Here is a 6,000-nt window from a genome sequence, read left to right as displayed (position 1 = left end):
TTCCATTTAATTTTTAAATGCACATGTTTTTCATTCTATCATTCTTTCATTTAAGCTTTGAATTGAGGAAGACTAGGTAAGTAATTTTTTATTAACCTTCTTCACTTTGTTGTACAAACAAAAAAAAGACTTTGCCAAATATGTATATTGAATGTCACGTTCATCAGCTAATTCAGTTAAAATGTTGAGCTAGAAGGGCTAATGCCGGAAAATGTTGCTTACTCTTTTTTTCAATATACTTGACAAGAATAAGTAATGTAATTACTGCTAAATGAATTTCGGGGGTGTGGAAAGTACTTGTTAAGGAGATTAAGGTGTATAGATAGAAGACCTTACTCTGCTAACTTCATTTTTATTGTTGAAGAAAGTATCAATGAAATAAACTGTTGTAAAATAGTTTTCCAGTGATTTTACTTTTCTGCCTCAGCTCCACTGACTGAGGATTGTATTTCATTTTCAAAAAGTAGACAATTTCTTACACGTTATAAAATTGTTGTCCTTGAAAACTGTCAGTTGCAATATCCATGATGAAAATCTTTTTTTAGTACCCAGAGAGCAGGCAAGAACATGTTTTTAAAAATGGACAGAAATGAAGATGCCACCTGGGTAACAGTGTTTATAGCAGTTCTATAATACCATAGTTTCTTTTGGCTGGAAAAGATGACATGAAAATATGATTTCTTCTACTAGAAAAGTTAATAATTTCTAAATAAAAGAGCTTTGTGGGATGTCTTCATGTAAACACACCCTTCTACTCATTAATAGAATAAACTAATTAAAGACAGATGATCACTTACTCACTAGAGTTCTTCAGAAGTATCTGAAGGGTTCTTACCCTTATTTAATAATACAACAGCTTGCCTGTAACTTTTTGATATTGTAAAGTTTGTGCTAGAAAAAAGATCAGCTGATTTCACCAGCCTAACCTATGTACACCACATGCATAGGATTTTCCATATGCCAAACTGAAAATTGTCAAACATATGAAGAAAGTTAAGCACCAAGTGTGAATGTCATTTAGCATACAGTAGTACTGCACAGCAGTCTACACTAGGAAAGTAACTTGATAGAGCAGTGAAGCTTTAGCAAGAGTATAATTTTACACTGATTCTAGGAGTAAAAAGCTGCCTCTGGAGGAAGCTGTCAAGAGCCTTTTAAGAATGAAGTGTGATCAGAGTCCCTCTTTAGCCCTCATGGTGCTCATTGACATAAACTTACCATATCATTGCCAGATATCTCAAGGGCCTCTACCAAATTAAACACTGCTCATTCTGATCTTTCAAAGCATTTACTGGTATACTGTGTGTTTCCCAAAAATGTCAGAGTTGCCACTGCTGAATCAAACACTTGAACTCTCAGATGTTTTATTATTCACTTTGCCAGCTTTGACATGTTGCGCTGCATGGTTTGACAATGCTAGTCTCATTCACTTCATCTCTTGTTACAATAACGATAGCAAGTGGACATCTGTGAGACCTAATGGCTGCTGAAGGACTAGAAAACAATATGTGGATGTGGAAGGGTGCATAGATTAGTTCATGATGATGAGAAACTCAGAATAAACTTTTTGCTCTGGGACATAAAAGACACAAAACTAGTAGGGAACTGAGCACTGTTCAGCAAGTCATCCGCCAAATAAGAGTCTGGAGCTCGTGTATAATGACATCTGCCTCCTGGAACAAGAAAACAATGGACATAGCGTTAATGGACACAGAGGTAACAAATGATCAGTCATAAGTACTGAGGGCCTGGCAAAACAGACAAGACTACTCAACTTGGGGAAGAAAAGAGAAATGAATTTAATCCACCACCAATAAAAAACATAAAACCCCAAAACCAAAGCAAATAGAAAACACCACAGAGTGATACAATGATTGGCCCTTTAAGATCACCTTCTCACCCCTTCCTCTTCCTGGGCTCAGAGCCCTGGTCCCAGTGTCTTTACCTACTCCTCCCTTGAACAGCTCATGGGGGTAGGGAATGGGAGTTTCAGTCTTTTCCCATTGGCTCTTGCTGCTTGCGTCGCCTCAAAGCAGTCTAACTCCTCACAGATCCTCTCTGCTCCAGCGCAGGGTCCCTCACAGGCTGGGTAGCCCTGCACAGGCTGCTCCAATGTGCTTTCATCCCAAGGGCTGCATCTCCTCTCCGACTATTGTGTGGGTATCTGGGTCCCGCAGGCTCTCCAGCATGGCCTGCACAATGGCTGCCTCCTCACACAGCTTCCTGTCCATCCAAGCACTCTCACCCGGAGCTGCTGGTGGCTCTCTGTCCTGCCATTGCCTTCCATGGGTTGCAGGGGCATAGCCTGCGTTCTCACTATGGGCTGCAGAGGGGTCTCTGGCCGGCAATCCTCCTCTGACTGTGGGGTCCATGTGATAGCCTCCATCTTTTACTACTCCTCCACCTTCTCTTCTGGCTCAGATTTTCCTTCTTAAATAGAGATGGCAGATGGTGCCAGATTGGCCTGGTTGGGCTGGAGGTGCGTCCACTTCAGAGCTGGGGGATGTTTCAAGAACTTCTTACTGGGACCAGCACTGCAGCTCCATCCCTCTGTTACTAAGCCAAAACAGACCCATGACATATAAAATAATTAATGAAGCTCCTGAGCTATGGTTGTGTAATTAGTTTACATAGCAGTTGTCGTGGTTTGGCCCAGCTAACAAACAACCACTCGTGCCTCACGTTGGGAGCCAAAAAATATCATCAGCTTCACCAGTCTTCTCCACAAGATGCAGGGGAGTCTCTGCTCCAGCACACCTCCTCCTCTCTTCCCTCACTGACCTTGAAGTCCACATGGTTGCTTCTCTCTCTCTTCCCACTCTTTACACTACCACCAGCCGGAAAAGAAGGGACAGAATAAAGAAGGAACAGGAAGAACCTTCCTCTTCCGACTTCTTAAAAAGTGATCATGGAGGTGTCCAATTGGCTCAGCCCCAGAAGTGGGTCTGGCTCAGAGCTGGGGAGAGTTTCGAACAACTTCTTATAGGAGCCATCTTTACAGCCCCTTTCCCCATACCAGAAATGGCTGTAATGTCAAACCATGATATTAGTAAATAAAACTACAGAATAAGAGGTGATACCCTAGTCTCTACAACTACACAATTAAGAATAGTTTCAATAGATCTGGACTGATCTGAATTCAATCACATATGGATTTTAGTCTTATTGTCACAATGATTTTTTCTTGCTCTCCTTAGGCAGGATTATCTTCTGGACATGATCCCTTTCTACTCTTCTCCATAAAATTCTCTCAGCTACTCAGAGTTCTGTATCTAAATGTTTGGAACCTGTAATTTGCACTCTGGATGTACAACAAGGCCCCTCACAGTATCCTTCTGAACAAGTTATCTTGCTGTGAGATGCACAGAGTGCAGAACGGACAGAAGGGCAGAGATTTGAGGGTTGTAGTGAATGAGGTTACATCTGACTGATGGCTAGTCACCAGTGGTGTTCCTCAGAGTTCTATTCTAAAGACAGTTCTACTCAATACTTTTCTCAATCATCTGGATGCAGGAGTGAAGTACACAATTAGCAAGTTTGCTCATGGTACTGAACTAGGAGGTGCTATTGACTCTTTTAAGTGGTGAGATGGTTTTCAGTGTGATAGATTGGAGCATTGAGAAATCATCAATTACATAAAATTTAACAAGAACAAATGCCAGATCTGAGATGGAGTAATGCTGATAACCTGGGAGAGGAGTGGCTGGAGAACAGTCCTGAAGAAAGGGATCTGGGGGTGCTGGTTGGCAGCAGGCTCAACAGGAGTCAGAAGTGTATCCTGGCAACCAGAAGGGCAAACCCCATCCTGGGGTGCATCAAACACAGCAGAATCAGCTGCTCAAAGGAGGTGATTATCCTGTTGTATTCATCATGAGTGTGGCCTCACCTTGAGTACTGTGTGCAGGCCTCACAATTTAAGAAGGATATTAAAGTATTTTAATGCATCCACAGGATGGCAACTAAGCTGGTAAAAGAGATGGAAATACTGTCCTATGACAAAAGTAGCCTGAGTGGTGACGCAATTGTTCTCTAGAGCTTTTTGAGGAAGGAACGTGGAGAGGGAGGTACTGATCTTTTCTCTTTGGTAGCAACTGACAAAATTCATGAAATGGTTCGAAGCTGAGCCAGGAGAGATTCAGATGACATCAGGAAGCATTGCTTTATCAAGAGAACGGCCAAATGCTGGAAGCATCTTAGAGAGGTGGTTGATGCCTCATACCAGTCAGTGTTTGAGAGGCATTTGGACACTGTCCTAAACAACATGCTTTAATCTTTGTTCAGTCCTGAATTACTTGGGCACTTGGACTAGATGATCCTTGTAGGGCTCTTCCAAATAAACTGTGCTATTCAAATATAAATTAGATATATTATTTTGAGGTCATAATAGTCATTGCCTGCCATTATAAATTTAATTCCTTTCTTTATTGCTTGCTTGATTCTTTCCTTCCTGCACTTTTGCACTACACAAACAGCTTTCTTTCCATCTATCAAATTTACCTGATATTTCTGCTTTCTTTTTGTTTCCATGGAAACAAAGATGGTTTTTAAGGAGACAGGAAGAAATACAGGTCACCACAAAGCCATTCCTCAAGAAGAGACATCTTGAGACCTTCTAGTTTTGTCCAAGAATTCCTACCTTGCTACCTCCTAAGAGGCTTGCATTTCCACAAAGTCCTGGGAAGTCTTCTTTTTGTGTCCCTTTATTCACAGAGAATTTAGCATGGCACCTAGAGGGTCATAACCTAGTTAGGCAATGATGTACTACATTTAAATCCGAATAAAGAACAACACAAAAATCTTTACAGTTCAACCTTATTTACATGCTTCTGCATATAAAAGAATGGCCCAAGGGACTTCAGCTAGGTGTCAGGATAACTGAGAGATGAGCATCAGGTTGTTCATTGCTTTGGTGACAAGTGAAATGCTAAATGTGAAGTTACCAATCTAATCTATTCACCCAAATATACTTAATACTGTTTTTTAAGTTAAATGTTAAGTTCCTGTTCTGTTATTACTTTGAGCAGGAATCTGCTAGAAGAATCTTCTTTCCTTGACATATTTTGATTTAATTCCAGTTGAAATTAGGAAACTGGGTAGGAAGAAGGTGGGAACAGATGGAGGGAGATGATACATCTTGACCAGTGCCATTATGAGTTTGGATTTCATTAAGCTACACCTGAAATATTATACCCTTTCCTAAAAGCTGGGAAGCCATGGTGAGTCCCACAGCTTAAATATGTATTAAAACTTCCAGGATCTTGAGTATTTCCTGGGAAATAGGGATGTGTTTGCACTCCAAATGCCCAAACTAAAACATTTCCCAATACATCTAAATTAAACAACTTTGTGACGCTAAGATTCACATCCTGGAAATAAGGGTGCTCTGCCATTTTTACTGTTTCAAGGTATAGGAAGATCAATATTAAAGACTGGTGATTTAAACATTCCGTGAGGAGAGGGGAGGGATTTAAATGTTCCCCAGAGAGCATGAGCAACCAGGAGCACAGTGAAAGGGCCTGGCATGGCAGTTGGCACAGGCAAGGCAAGTAGGGAGGACAGACAGTGAGCAAGTCCACAGCCCACACAGGGAGCTGTAAATTGGAGAAGTGTTCATGCCTCAGTTAACAAGATGGTGAGCATCCACCTGAGGGCTAAAGCCAAGGCTCAGATGGACTTTAACCTGGAAAAGATTGATGCATCTACCCAAACAGAGCTGATCAGCAAGGATGCTTCGGTGCAGGTGGGTTGCAGGGAGTGTTTAGGATGTTTAGGCACATTTGTTACTGAGGTAATTATGTGTCATAGGTGCCTTAAGTTCAAGAGCTGTGGTATCAGGTGAAAGAGCTGCAGGAAACCATTAGTAGAGTATGTAGTATTAGTACTATAGATGGAGATTGACAGATAGTTTCACAATCAAGCACAAACCTCCAGTGAAACTAAAATGCCTTGTACTTTGTTAACAAAAAAAAAAAAAAAAAGCAGGGCTCTCATTCATAACCC

Source organism: Colius striatus, chromosome 4, assembly GCF_028858725.1.
Source record: "Colius striatus isolate bColStr4 chromosome 4, bColStr4.1.hap1, whole genome shotgun sequence".
Classification (NCBI taxonomy): domain Eukaryota; kingdom Metazoa; phylum Chordata; class Aves; order Coliiformes; family Coliidae; genus Colius; species Colius striatus.
The sequence above is the reverse complement of the archived record's forward strand: the minus strand, read 5'-3'. Positions refer to the sequence as shown.